Below are 15,766 nucleotides of genomic sequence, written 5' to 3'. Positions count from 1 at the left end.
TTCAACAACATCTGGAGGCACACTGGTTGGGAAAGGCTGTCATAGAGTATCTAGATATTTAGCATGGTGGTAGGGGGCAAGGAAGATCATAGGTGAAGGAACATCTGTCTCACACTCACACACAAGATCCATGTGTGGGGCTTGTGGGATATACATAGCTTAACCTGAACATTCAACATAAATCTACATGTACATGTTTAAGAATGTATCCCAGTTTTTATTGCACAGGCTGGTAGTAATGACTACTATGTTTCACTGATGCAGCCGTTGGTATTTTTCTTTTTACATGTATGCCCTTGAGGTTCTTGCCTCTGAAACTTGCTTATGTACTTTTGGGCTTATATGCTTCCAACTCTTCCTCGAGAAATGTAATTTACCCAGCACATTATAAACATTAGATTCATCTAACATCATGGAAAGTTCAGGAGACGGAGAGGCTGTGCTTGGCATACTGTCACCGCGATGCTTTAGCTTCATAAAAGTAAAACCTCCGTAGAAAATTAGTTGTCCCTTTTTCCTGGAGATTCCCTCTCACAGCTGGTTTGGATTAGTTGCAGTCTAAGTCTGTGGCGGCAGAGTTGTGCTTCATACCAGCAACGAGCTTGGGGTGGGAGACGCCTCCCCCTCTCAGGAGGGCTCAGACCTCACTTTTTAACAATACAAAGTTCCTCTAGAACAGCAAGGCTCCTTTTTTTCAAGGACTACAGAACATGAGGCTGACTGTGCTAAAAATGTACTTTCGTTTAAAAGCCAGTGTGAAGTGATGATGGGGTAAGAGAGATCTGCAGGGCAGAAAGCATAAAGATTGATCATTAACATTATGCTGCTGTCTAGAGAAAGGAAAAGCCCTGCTTAGATACTGATGCCTTTGTCATTGTAGTAACACTGTTGTCAGCACTGCCTTAGTTGTAATTGGATGTCACCCAAGAGTATAGATTTGAACATGTGGTTGGGATCTGTTTTAGGCTGCCTGGGGCCCTAGCCATTGACTGAGAAGGACAAAGACCGCAGCAAATGTGAGGCCTAAACTAACAACTTGTATCTAAAATCTGTGAACATGATTAACTGCATCATATGCAAACATTTTGGTTCTACAAGTATTTTGTTGTTAAAACAGACTTCCATTCAAAAACTAAACTAAGGACACATACGGTGATAAACCAAGGACACTGGTGACTTATTTTAAATCAGTTTGTGAACTTAAACCCACAACCTTCCTTGTTGCCTCACTTGCTGCCCTGGTCTCTTGTCCCCAGGCTACTTAATGTATCTGCTTCACTTTTAACCAGCACTGCACAAGTATACCAGTCCCTCTGTGTGTGTTTTTCACTTCTCCCCCCTTTTCTCAATTTACTGACACATTCTTTCCCTAAGTTTTCTGCTTATTCCACCAATCCTTGTCTATTCTCTGCTTCTGAGCCACTTTTGGCTTCTTTCCTTGCTGAATTTACGTTATTTATCTTGCTATTTATAGGCTCATTTTTTGCCCATTGGCCTTCAGTTCTGCCTCCTGAGCTCATGTACCTTAGCTTAGCTTCCCTACCTCCTGCTGGATCCTCTTCACAGCCCTCTCTGACTCCTCATTATGAAATGCCATCCTGCAGCACAAAAAGCTGTGTAAGGATTTTCCCAGACAAAAATTCGGAGGTGGTCAAATCATGTGAACAACCTGGTCAAATATAATGTAAGAGGTGGTGTTTAAAATTTGAAGGAGATGTATGGTAGAGAGGCACAAAACTTTGCTTTAGGCACACACATTACCTTTCTTAACACACACAAACATACATTACCTCTCTCAGAAGTCTGTTGCTTCTAGGGATGGGGGAGAAATTCAGTTTAGTTCGTAATTAAAAGCAAACCAACCTAATACACACTGCATGGGGTCAAGATTGTCACTTTTGCTTCCTCTTACAGGACAGGCAGGTGAATTTTAAAGGCATATTTTTATCCAGGATTTTCCTGCATGAAGTCAATGTCAATTTGTTGCCTTATTTAAATGTCATAGGAAACTGTGGTTTAGCATGGCGTGAACTACCCTTCTGCAGTCCCCTTTCTCTCTCCTTCTCTGGTATAATGCAAGGAGTTCAGAAGCTTTCACTTCCACTTTTATTTAATTACAGCTTGTAGAACCATCTGAAATAAAAAACTGGTTGTTTTTTAAACAAACCATAGTTAAGATTAGCAGTGGTGTCACTGGGGTTGGTGTCACCCGGTGCGGTAACTCATGGTGTCACCCCCATGGACCTCCTCCTGTACCAGACCATACAGAATCCTTAGTATTGTTTTTTGTACTAATGTTACTCGTAAATCATAATTCCCGTATATCACTGAATGTAATGGCAACAGTAGTGACATAACTAGCAAAATTAAAATTACACTTTTAAATTACAATATCATACGCACAGCCTAAATGTATTTACATTTATACATAGTTTCATTGTAGTTAAAGTGAAAGTTCGGTAAGAAAACAATAGAGACCCCTATTCTCACAGAGCTGCAGTTCCCTGAGTGGTTTAGCAGTCTGTCCCTTTTCCCAGAGAAGTCTGGGAACTGCAGGTAAGGGGAATATGGCTTTCCTAACAACTCCCAGCACTCTTCACAAACTACATTTCCCAGGATTCTTTGGAGGAAACCGTGAATGTTTAAAGTGGAATAATGGTGGAATAAATGTACAGTGGGAATGTGGCCTTGTTGAGTCTTCCTCTTCTGGTGCCCTTCCCTGAACTCATATCCTCCCAACACTTGGGTTTATTCTTCATACTTGCCCTCTGGATTTTATTTTGGTGGGCTGCAAGGGTGTAGTCATCTAGAGTTGTAGACCCCTTATGTCTTTGGGAGTAGGGTCCCAGCACGGTCTCTTTGTACAAGCCAATCAGCATGAAAGGGGAGCTTGTTAGCCACAGAAAAGAGTCTTCTCACTTGGGTAACAACATGTTTCCTAGTCCTTTCATGCTTATTGGAGCCGACCAGAATGAAAGGAGACGAGTCAGTCACTGAGAAGATTCTTCCAAGTAGCTAACACATGCTTCCCCTTTCATGCTGATTGGCTCCAAGGGCGAGAAGTGAACTTCATGGCAAAGTACCTTGGTCTCCCAAATTGTAATCTCACACTTGACTTCATGTCAGTATTCTTAAAATTAGAAGATTTCTGGCAGCATTTAGCCCCTAGAGAGAGAGAGGAGAATTTGGAGGGGGGCTATGCACACAGCAGTTTTATTCTGGTTCTATAACTCTGTAATTACAGAGAATGTGAATCCTGGGGGTGTGGCTGTGAGGGGCTGTACCATAACTATCAAGAAGAGACCCTGCACTTCTGAATTTGCAACTACACTACTGGTGGGCCAGCTGGTTGCTGGGTGGGGGTGCCTGAAATGTGCTGAGCAGTTATATTCTTTCCTCTTTGGAAGCAAGATGATCCAGCCATTATACTGGTTCCGCAGTCCTTTCCTCTCAGCTGCCACTGCCTTTTGCTTACTTGTTTGTAGATCCTTTAATTCCCCTGTAGTCCCACTTGCAGGCCCCCTTCCCATACTGTAGCAGTGGATCTTTACTGCAATGAGAGACTTAGGCCTTGCAGTCACACACACACAAGGAGTTACATAGAGAAAAACATGGCCAGGCGAGACCCGAAGGGGCTGGGAGGGCATCAGCGCCGCGGAAGAGCACATGACTGCAAACAGGCGGGGAGGCCCTGGGGTGATGCCGGAGGGATCGCCTCTCTGCCAGGCCTCCTGGACCCTTCTCCGAGAAGGAGCAGGCCTGGGCTGCGCAGGGCCAGCGTGGAGGCGGCTGTCAGGCCCACAGGAGGTGACCCGCGGCGCCGCGCCTGGGACCAGCTCTCCACCCGCTCTCGGGAAGCGGAATGCCTCCGGGCCTCCTGCGCGTTGCCGAGCTGGCTGGTGGTCTCACAGGGCAAGAGGAGGGAACAGGCAAGCACCCGCCCGGGAATGCCACAGGCTGGTCCTCCTTGCCCGCATCACACATCTCACAAGCAAGGCAGGGTGGGCAAATCTGCCCCACCGATGCCCGCTGGCCGTGGCCGCATCCTGGCTGCAGCCGGCCAGCTCTTCCTACCGTGTCTGGGGCGGCAGGGTGGGGCGGGGCTGGGATTGCCTTCCCACCCCCAGCAGCCACCGTCTTTCTTTCCCGGAGCCCCTCTGGAGGAGGCGCTGCTTTGGCTTTCCGGGACCTGCGGAAGGCAAGCCGGCAAAGAAAGCCACTGTAGGGTGCGCCACTCCGAAAAGCTGCCTGTCAGCACTAAGTCAGCTCCGAGCCTCTTCTGCCCAAGGCATCGCTTATCCTTTCTGCCCTGCTTCCTGGTGCCTAGGGCGGCTCTGGGTGTCACCCCCCTCCCATGGTGTCACCCGGTGCGTTCCGCACCCCCCGCACCTGCCTAGTGACGCCACTGAAGATTAGCCACAGTTTATTGGTTTGGACAACCCTAAGCCCAGGCTCACCTAGGCTCTTTATGTCACACTAAACAATGGTTTAGCATTGTATTTGAACATAACCTGTGTGTCACGTCAAAGGCTACAATCTTGCTTCATTGAAATCAGTGAGAGTTTTGTTCTTGGTTACAGTAGGCCCAATACTGATAATCTAAGTTGGCATTTGCGCTTCTGCACTTTTAAAAAAACAATTGTTCACATTGTCGGTATTACGAATCAAGTTGGGAACAACTCTAATTCTGAGGCATTCATCAGCTGTTTTTAGTTATGTTAAACTTTCACATTCTAATTTCATTTGCACGGAATCAAGATGCTTTGCCTTCCTGTTACAAAGCAATGTAAGTTTTATCTGTATTTCATTGCCTTTGAAGCAGAGTTAAGTTCACACACAGGGTTCATCTGATAATCTGATGCATGAGGTTTATTTACTGTTGGTTGATATGGGGATAGCTGCTCACCTGATCATTTTACTACACTCAAGCTATCAAATGATAACTATAATTACCACATCAAAAATGCAAGTGAGGACTAGTCCTTAGCAAGAGCAAGAGTCTTGTGGCACCTCAAAGACTAACAACTTCATCAGATACAAGAAGTATAATCCTGAATTGGCAAGCATATATACACATGGGGGGGGGGCAGGCAGAGTGTGAAGGAGTGAGGACAGGGGGAAATATAATGCAAAAAGAACAGACAGCGATGACTGCCTGAAAGCAAAATGGCTACAGTGACCAATTTACAAGGCAGTGTTGGTGCATAAACATCCTGGCATTGGTAAGCTAGTTCAGATGTGTTTTGTTTTTGTTACATGCCTTCAAGTTGATTACAACTTATGGTGACCCTATGAATCTATTTTTTTAAAAAAACATATTCATAGGGATTTCATGGTAATTGGTATTCAGAGGTGGTTTACCATTGCCTTCCTCTATGGCACCCAGTATTCCCTGCAGTTTCCTATCCAAGTACTAACCAGGCCTGACCCTGCTTAGCTTCCAAGATCAGACTAGACTGGGCGTATTCAGGGTAGTATGATGTGTAGTGTGATTTTTAAGAAAATGACCATGTAATCTTGAGTCAAGCCACAAGGGGTAGAATTTTATTTATTTATTTGTTTTATTACACTCATAGCCCACCTTTTCTCCAAGGAGCTCAAGGTGATGTACATGATTTCCCCCCTCTCCATTTTATCCTCGCAGGTAGGTTAGGCTGATCATCTGCTTTGCATGCGTAAGGTCTCAGGTTCAATCCCAGACATCTCCAGGTAGGGCTAGAAGAGGCCCCTGTCTGAAACCCTGGAGAACCGCTGCCAGTCAGTGTAGACAGTACTGAGCTAGATGAACCAAGAGTATGACTGGGTGTAAGTCAGCTCCCTTTGTTAGTATGACTGACCCAAGGTCACCCAGCACGCTTCATGGCTGAGTGGAGATTTGAACTCTGGTCTCCCAAGTCCTAGTCCAACACTCTAACCACTACACCTCACTGGCTCTCATTGCCTGATAAACTGTAATTCAGCAGTTTCCCAGTGGAGTTTTCCTTTTGGAGTTTTCCCTTTTGAAGAATGTCCTGGTAGGCTGAAATGGTTTCCATTGCCATTTCTGGTGGATTTGTGCTCTCTCTCTCTCTCTTTTTTTTTTTTTTTTGCGTAGAGACTGACCTGTTGGTCCTTAACAAGGGGCAATTTATGGGCAAACCAGAATTATTAAGCATTTGTCATTTCTGTTCTGTTTCTCTCTCTTGTTTCGGACCGAACAAGCTCAATCCAATTCAGCAACAGAACAGTAAGCAGTAGCTTTAGTGCTTTCCGATGGTGGAAAAGGAATTCTAGATTCTGTCTGTAGCGAGCAGCTGTCTCTTATTCGCACATATGGCAGGGATGGAGTGCACTGGAAATGTGATAGCCAGGAGAAAGATACACGCGTAAACTTCTCACACGTGAAATTCATCTTTCTCTTTTAAACACCAAGAACCTTGGATCAATACATTATGGGAAAGGAACCAATTTCCATTAGCAGAATTGAATTACCCAGAATGGCTTCCAGGCTGGCAGCTGTAGCAAAAGTAAATACAGAGACATAACAGCCCAAATATACATCTAAAAACTTGTATCACAGCTTTCCTTCCACCACTACCCCTTCAAACTGTTTTAAATCCATTTTTAAAACTAGGAAGGATATTATAGGACAAGCGTCCATTCTGCAACTCGCAGTTAGAAATTATGGCCACAGTTCTATAGTTTGGTTTTATGTGTGCATAAGAACATAGGAAGAGCCCTGCTGGAACAGACCAAAATCCCGTTCAGTCCTTTCCCCCTCAGTGACCAACCAGATGCCTATGGGAAGCCCACAACTGGGACCTGAGCACAACAGCACTCTCCTCACTTGTGATTCTCAGCAACTGGTATTCAGAGGCATGGAGCCTCAGATCCTGGAGCTAGTACGTTTGCCTAATACCCTTTTAAAATCATCTAAGTTGGTGACCATCACCACATCATGAAGAAATGAATTCCCAGAGCTTGGAGAAGTTACTTTTTTTTTTTTAACTACAACTCCCATCAGCCCCAGCCAGCATGGCCACTGGATTGGGCTGATGGGAGTTGTAGTTCAAAAAAGTAACTTTTCCAAGCTCTGGGAATTCCATAGTTTAACTGTGGAAAGTGTGAAAATGTACATCCTTTTGTCTATCCTGAATCTCCCACCCTTCAGCTTCATTCGGTAACCCTGGGTTGGAGTTCTAGTATTGGGGGGGGGAATCTTCTGCCTATCCACTTTCTCCACACCATGCATCATTATATTCACTAACAGGCAAAAAACCTTGCAGTTTAAGAACGTACCTATAGCCCACAGATATTTCTATCCAACTTTAAAAAGCAGGGAAATTGGGCAGCTATAGTGAATGCACCAGGGGAGCAGGAGACCTGACCTCCTCTCTGAGATATTGTACTGCCCTACAAATTTGTCAAAATGCAAACAGAATTTGGGTTGGTCTTTCATGGTTTTTTGTGTATTAGTGAATATAAATAATAACATGGTAAAGTATTGTTATTGTTACTAGTCACGCAGTCACAAATTAAAAATCAAACACTGGTCAGCCATGAAGAAGTGCTTCAAATTTACACTGCTTTTATGCATTGCCAGGTTTAAATACTTTTTTGGGGGGAGCAGGTCTTTTCAGTGCAGGATTTGATAGACATTAATACACAATGCCTATGGCCATACTACCCTAAACACACCCGATCTCATCTGATCTCAGAAGCTAAGCAGGATCAGGCTTGGTTAGTACTTGGATGGGGGACCACCTGGGAATACCAGGTGCCATAGGCTTAGAGGAAGGCAATGGTAAACACCTCTGTATACCTCTTACCATGAAAACCTTATGAATATATCAAAAAAAGGTTCATAGGGTCGCCATAAGTCGTAATTGTCTTGAAGGCATATAACAACAATACACAATGTGCTTCTGTGGAAGTTATAGTCCACTATGCCATAATTTGTGCAGCAGCAGCAAAGCCCTTTGTTTTATATATATATATATGTAACAAAGGGCCTTATATATATAAGGTGCTCTTTACTGCAGTTTTCAAACTCTTCCAGACAGGAATACATGCCGACCTTATTGGAGGGGATAATTATGCCAAATGGCAGACAGTTGAGCAAGATGACAGGCCCTGCATATGGGTTCAGTTATCTTCTGCTTTCACAGGTTGCTTTCAAGTTGAAATATCCCCCACTGACAGACATGTAGCATTTTATGTCCTTCCTTGCTCAGTAAACGGAGGTATTGCTGCAAGATTTTGATCCATAACAAGCCACCTGACTATTGTTGGTGGCTGGTAATTTTGTTGGGCTCTTAACCTCTTGATCTCAGAGTATCATCTTGGAGAAGATATTTACTCTCATAAACATTTGCCTGTCAGGCATTTAAGTGTAGTGAAGAACCTTTAGAGTGACCACCTGAATAAGTAGCCAGATATGACAAGTAGAGGAACTAGCCAATTTTGCTGGGTGTAGTGCATGTGTTTTGTCTGTGTTACTGAAGGTACGTGAATTCTGACATTCTCTGTGTGTGATTTAACTCTGGATAGCTTTAATTGTGCAGTGAGAATGGCAGAATTGATGTGCCTTCACAGTAACAGAGAAAGAATGCATGCATTTCACTAGGCAAAATTTGCAAGTTCCTGTATTTGTAGCATGAAAAATTTGTAAAATAAAATTACATTTTTTAAAGTGATCTATGTTAGAATAACATGTTTTTGGGGGTTCTGTTGCCTCAAAGGGAAAGGCCATAGGTTTGTGAATGGGTCCTAACTCTAAGGCACAGTACATGCTTTCCTTGGAGAAGAGTCCCAAGTCCATTCCCTGGCATCTCTCGTTGTAAGGATCTCAGGTGACAAGCTGGGAAAGACAGTTGCCTTAGATCTTTAGGAGAGCCACAGACAGCCAAAGTAGACAATATTGTGCTAGGTATGACTCGGAATAAGGCACTTCATACATTCATAACCTCTGAACCATCAAGTTATTAGTTGAATGTATAAACAAGACATCAGACAGAATGATCATACCAACCATCTCAACTCAAAACACGATTTTTTCATGTGTAGTTTGTTCATATGTTGAGTTGTGGGTAATCAAGTAATGAAAAATTAAGTTATGGACATGGGAATTCAGATGAATTCTATTATTCAATTGTAAATGGCAGACTTCAGCCATGAGATTATGGAACAAATAGCCAAGTTGTAGCAATAAAAACTAGGCCCATTAGATCTGCGATATTTGCACCCTGTTATAGGTGCCATATAATATTCTTTTCGCAGTTGTAAGAAATCAGTCTTTTAGTGTGGCACCACCTACACTTGGGAACTCCCTGCCTATTGACATAAGGCAGGCGCCTTCACTGTAGTCTTTCCAGTGCCTGCTTAAAACATTTTTGTTAGGCAAGCCTATCAGGAATTTAAAAGTTACATATGTTTTAATCTGTTTTTAGTTTATTTCTGATTTAATTAGTTTTTGAATTTTTAAATATCCTTTGAGGTTTTACTACAATCAAGTGGCATATAAATGTTAAATAAATAAAGTGATGGAGAATGCTGAGTAAAAATTGTCTGAATTCTTTTATTTCTTTTATACTATTTCTGATTATTCATGGATTTAGTTACTTTAAAAAAGGCACAAGTTATGTGCATGTATATTGTGAGGTTTTTTCTTCATCTGTGGTTGTTTTGATAACCCTATACTGTATTTATGTTTATGGTCTGTAGACCAAATAAATGAAACTCTTTTACATAAAAGTTAGGTACATGCATGTGCATGCCAACCCTAAGTTGAATATAGACCTGCTGACTTCTGTGGGTGTTTAACTGATCACAAGTCCCACGGCATGGCCTTGAAGCCACAAGTGCTGCACGCAGATGTAAGTAGCAGAGTTCCATCATGGGAGACAGACGGGACATGAATGTAGTAATATGTAGTTTTGTAATAATACGTAAAATGTAATAATATGGGGTATAAATGTATTATAAAACGTAATAAAGTCCCAAGGTGTGGTCTGAAGACACATGAGCCCACCACCTTGCTGAAGCTAAGCAAGTCTGGATCTGGTGAGGACCTGAATGGGCGATCTCCTCCTAGAAACCCACGATGTAAGCTCCCTTGAGTTCCATGATGGAAGAAAGGTGTTGTATGAATGTAAGAAAATAATTAAAGAATAAAATAGCTATTTTTATACTGCCACAGAACTTTCCCACAGCAAATGAGTACAGGGCAAACGACTTGGGGTGACAAAAGTAGTAGAAGTCGCCAGTTGCTGCCTTCCACTGCTTAGCGAAACGAGTCAGATCCTATTTGTTTCACAGGGGCTGAGGTTCAGGACCTACCATTTGGCAGAGTGAGGTGACTGCCTCAGGTGGGAGGGAGAAGAGTTACGGTGTGCCAAGAAAGAGCTCTGAGAGCCACGTGGCCTATCCGGTGCCATCTAACCTGGCTTCAAATGGTGAAGGACGCTGTCACCAATAACTGCCTGTCCAGTAATCTTTTGTATGTGGAATGGGAGAGAGGGGCCCATTTTCTCCTTTGCCTCAGGCAGAAGAATTTATATCATGACTTTCCTCCAGGAACTCCGAGCTGTGTACACAGTTCTCCCATATCCCTCCTTGTTTTCATCCTCACAAATAACTTGTGAGATAGGGAAGGCTTAGACAGTGACTGGCTAAAGGTCATCCAGTGAGAGCTTCATGACTGAGTGGGGATTTGAACTTGAATATCCCCTATTCTGGTACTCTAACCAGTATATCACACTCTGTCTCTCCATCTAAGCTCAGCAGAGCTAAAAGCCCACACGTTGTGCAGGTATCTAAAAAGCTGTCACCAAGTATTTTAAAATAGTGATTGCTGTGAAGAATGATCTGCTACTGTTTCAGATTTGGCCATAAAAAGCTATACATTTCTGCAATCCTTGCTTATTCCAATATATACTGGTACTGGAAAGAAAAGCATTGACTTCTATTGGTTGTGAATTTAGCAGTTTGCCTACGTAGCAACCAGGGTTGTCAGTTGAGGGGGGAAATGAAATTACTGGCAGTTTCCCAAACTTTACTGGCACCCATATATGTATATATATATTTAAGTACTTAGGCTATAACACACTCCAAATACTGAGCAGAAATGAAATCTGTCCCTAGGATTTATGCACCTCACCTGTGATGTTGGAAAAATAGTCAAGGGGGTTTATTTGCTGAAGTGTTCACAAACCAAAAAATATGGGATTTGAGAATCTGTATAGTGGTCTTAAAACAAAACCCTAGCTTTCATCTTTATCAATACTCATTTAAATCAGGGATGGAAAAGGAACCTGTCGTCCTCCAGAGGTTGTTGGACTACAACTTCCATAATCTCTGATCACTGGTCATACTGGCAGGGGATGATGGGAGTTGTAGCCTAAGAACACCTGAAGGGACACAGGTTCCTCATATCTGATGTAAAAGGATGCAGTATTTCTATGGGAAGATCTGGAGTGCAGAGGAAGACCTCCTCCTCCCATGTTACCTTTCTCTGTTCCTTACGTCTCCCAGTTATATTGCTTATTCCAAACCTGCACAATATATGACTCCAGGTATGCACAACAACCATGTGCTGTACCTGGCCAGGTGCTTTACAGCCCCCCCCCCATTTTGTGTGACTCGCCTAAGACAGCAAAAACAGGAGCATTAATCAAGCACCTTGGGAGATACAAAATATGCTAGTCTGCAGTGTTAGGCCTGGTGGATTGTAGATACTCTGTGTTGCCCCTCATCTATTTTTCCCTCTCTTGCCACCATACAGTACCTTGCCTCAGCTACAAAATCCTATAAAAGCTCAAACACCCGACTGTGACTAAAACTTTTTTATTCCATGTGCTTATTCTGAAGTTGTTTGCAAATCCAGTACAGCTCATTACAGCAGCGTTTAATTACTCATGGCGGGGGGAGGGTGAACCATGTTGATGTAAATGGATTTTTTTTTAGTGCAGGATTTTAAAGATTTCAGACAAATATTTTTGTAAAAAAATGCTAAGTTCAAATATTCATCATAAGTGAGTTCACTACTTGTGTCAATTGATCTAATACTCCTTTGTAGAAAGAGCATATGGGAAAAAATAAGGGACCAGAAGGGCAAGTGTATTCCCTGGGAGGTAAAGGGAAAGGCCTACCTCTCTACAGGGCATCTGAACCCTGCCAGGCCCAAAGCACACCTAAGAAATGATTAGGATAGAACAAATGGAGGAAAGACTTGGGCAGAGCAATTCTAAGCAGGTCCAGAGGATAGAGGTGTGGGTAAGAGCAGAGCAGCTGATCCACCACCACATCAAATCCCCTGCCACTGGTGTCTGCCAGGGTGGAAGGTGAGGCGGGGTGGCACTTTCGTTCTTTCTTTTGTGGTATGCCAGCTGCAGGCTGGTGTCGCTGAAGGTAGGGATATCAGAAAATTCCACTGGAAATGTAGTGGAAGTTGCCGGAGTTTGTGTGCTTGCCCATGGTGAGGAATGGAAATTACGCAAGCGAATATGAGCAATATTTGATAGCATATTTTTAGTCCGTGTTATTTTTGCATTTTTTTTACATTTCCCTTTCATTGAAATGCATTGAAATTAGTTTGGTAATTAATTACATAATTATGTTAGTTTCTGCAATAGTGGATAGCGAGAAGACTAATGTAGGTTTTAGTGGAAGCTACAGCAGAACAGAAACAGCACTGACTGCAATGAGCACAAGACGGGATGGAAATCACTGCCTGCTTACAACCGTAGCTGAAGTGCCCAACGATGAGGCCCCTTGGGGGATCTGCTGGGTTTAGAATCCAGCACTTCCCAGTCTCTACTGCCCTGCCCCACTCTGAAACATGCCACTGCCTACTGGCAGCAGGAGCGTAGCACCTGCCTGGGTGAAATTGAGAGCCCTCTTCCCTGTACCCTACTGGTGCTCCTCTCCCTCTGCGGAGGCCAGCAGAGAGAACTATACGTGCCATCCTCAATCTTCAGCCATCAACATGGGGGGCTTAGAATTATGCTCTAAAGCTTTTATACAACATGGCATACATTGATGGATCTTTTGAAAGAGACTGGATTTAGAGGTAAGATAAGATAATGACCCCTTGATTTTTAATTATTTACCTTTTAATTCAGAGCTTCATGGCTACGTGGGGATTCGAACCCTGGTCTCCCAGGTTGTAGTCCAGCACATTAACCACTATTCCACACTGGCTCTCTTTTTTTTCCAAGATGATGACCCCTTGATTTTTCATTATTTACCTTTTAATTTAGGTAGAACTATAGTACGTTACATTTGGGGCTTTATGAACTCAAAGAACTCTTTTCAGTAATTGTTCAATTGCTTATATTTATGATGGTAGTAAGTGCCTTGATTAAGTTAGTTGTGTAACTGACTGTAGAAATGTATCATCTTCTCATCAAAAGGGCACCTTTTATAATGCTAGCTGGCTAGATAGATAAATACTTTGTCAGCATGGAAAACCTTGGATAACATAGCAAGTTTATTTTATAGGTAACTGTTAAGTCTTATTAATTATGTGCAATGCAGTGGGAACTCTTTTTTTAAAAAAAATGAACATCACATGCTGTGAAAGTTAAAGGCCCTCCAGGCATGCGGGCCACCAAGGTGGAGACCCGCTACATCTATGGCTCAGGCACAGATGCAATTGTGTTAAAGTGTGACACACATTTATTAAAGAAACATTAAAGGAATGGCAAATGGAATCAGTTTGTCATGAAAGGACACAGGCTATTTCATTCATGGGTTTCCTAATGTTTTCAGTTTGAGTGTTGCCCTTATATGCTCAGATGTTTCATTTCACAATCCATCATTAGGAAAGCCGATGGCACGGGGTCAATTTAGAGTTTTTCTACCAAGTACTTTCCAGTACTGTATATCTGAAGAGCTGTTCTCCTCTAATACCTAGGTTGTTTTATTACCAGCTAAATGTTCTCTGTGTTACCTGTGAATGAGAGCACTGTGACATTTTAGCAGCTGATTTGATTGAACACAGATGTGAACTGTTCTCCATGTGGAGAAGATCCAAAAGGAAAAGATCTTGACTTGTGCTTCTGATTTTAAAGGAGTACATGTGGTTGAATGATAGCTGGATGGCATAGACCCACCATCAGAATAGGTGAATAACTGTGGGTGGGGTGGGGGTCATACTTCTGTGATAAGAGTATATGCTTTGCATGGAAAAAATCCCAGGTTCAGTCCCTCATACCTCCAGGCAGGCCTGGGAAAGACTCCTGTATGAAAACCTGGAGAGCCACTGCCAATCAGGCTAGACCTTTCTAACCTCAGGGCCCACTTGAAATGGCTGAAAATGACCAAGGCCCACTTATCATGAAATGGTGGCGCAGGGGCAGAGCCAGTCACAAAATGGTAAAAGAAGGAGGCAGAGTTTGACGTAATCAGCTGGCAGTTACTGACATCATTTTCTGCTGATATCTAATCCATATTTGGAAATTAATACATTCTTTGACACAGTGTTTTCCTTACGGCAAGGAGTTCCATAGCTCAGCTCTCCTCAGTCTAAGCGCAGCCATGTACTCTGGAGGTACATGTACTCTGCGACAGCTTCCCCATTTTAGACAGAATTTGCTGATCCAGAGATTCTTAAGTGGAAAAGGCTTTTTGATTTATACTTTTCCCTTCCCAACCCCACATACCTCTCAAAATATGTTCATTCATCTCCTATAATTTCTTCTCCCATTTCTTTCATCCCTCCTCCCTGGCGTTTTTTACATTCATTTCTCTTCTTATATCAGTTTGTTCTCTTATCCCCTTCCTTTCTATTCCCAGTTTGTATTATTATCACTGTCACCGGAGAGCCAGTGTGGTATAGTGGTTTGAGTGCCTAAGTAAGACCTGACAGACCAGGGTTCAAATCCCAAATCAGCCATGAAGCTCATTGGGTGACCTTTGGCGCAGTCACAATCTGTTAGCCTAACCTACCTCACAGGGTTGTTGTGAGGATAAAATGGAAAGGAGGAGAACCATGTACGTCACCTTGAGCTCCTTGGAGGAATGGTGGGATATAACTGCAATATATAAATAAATCTCTGGTCAGAGGAGGGAGACCTTCTCTATCTCCAGGCTGCCTTTATTCAGCATGCAAGGAGTTGGTATTGCTGGCATTGGTCCAATCAAAACACTATGGCATGACTAGGGGGAGAACAGGCAAGTGAGGAGGCACTAGTGGATCCTGGCCCACTGTTTGAGAAACACTGGTGTAGACAGTACTGAGACCGATGGCCTGACTTGGTATAATGCATAAGGCAGCTTTCATATTTTTCTAAATGGATTGTTTACACATGTACCCATCCTATCACAAAGAGCAGTAGCTCTGACCATGAACTCAAAAGCTGAGAGCAGCTCTGTAAGCATTTTACTGATGAAGGGCTGCCTGCTAAACATGCACACATATCATTCTGAATCAGAAGTTGCCCAAACAACTTGGGTAGGTTATGTTGATATCTTTATTTATTTGATAATTTTTTTTAGCTTGCACCCTTCATCATTACTGATCCCAGGGCAAGTTGTAATGGCATAGAAAACCAGAATAAAGAGTAACACGCATCAGATTTCATTTATAGAATAAACAGGAGCTGGTAAAATAACATAATTAAGCAGCAATAATTAAACAATCTTTAAAACCACATTTAACATTGCAGAGAGACCCCCTCATTCCAACTGAAGTCTGACTAAATTAATATCTTGCAATTCCTGAGCACATAAACGTGTTTTCAGTTGTTTGCCAAATGGATGATGAATGGGCACCAACCATACCTCA

The 15,766-nt window shown here is 42.8% G+C and overlaps 1 protein-coding gene and 1 non-coding gene across 7 annotated transcripts in view; both read left to right on the top strand.

The window, feature by feature from the left end:
- The window catches only part of EYA2 (EYA transcriptional coactivator and phosphatase 2), a 200,859-nt gene that overhangs the window by 102,421 nt on the left and 82,672 nt on the right, over positions 1 to 15,766 (top strand). The window lies entirely within an intron of this gene.
- LOC133388107 (5S ribosomal RNA) lies at positions 7,650 to 7,768 on the top strand. Its single transcript, XR_009763660.1, has one exon. It is a non-coding gene; the product is annotated as a 5S ribosomal RNA (ribosomal RNA).

Source organism: Rhineura floridana, chromosome 6 (assembly GCF_030035675.1).
Source record: "Rhineura floridana isolate rRhiFlo1 chromosome 6, rRhiFlo1.hap2, whole genome shotgun sequence".
Taxonomy (NCBI): domain Eukaryota; kingdom Metazoa; phylum Chordata; class Lepidosauria; order Squamata; family Rhineuridae; genus Rhineura; species Rhineura floridana.
Note: the sequence above shows the minus strand (reverse complement) of the source record. Positions and strands in the feature narration are given on the sequence as shown.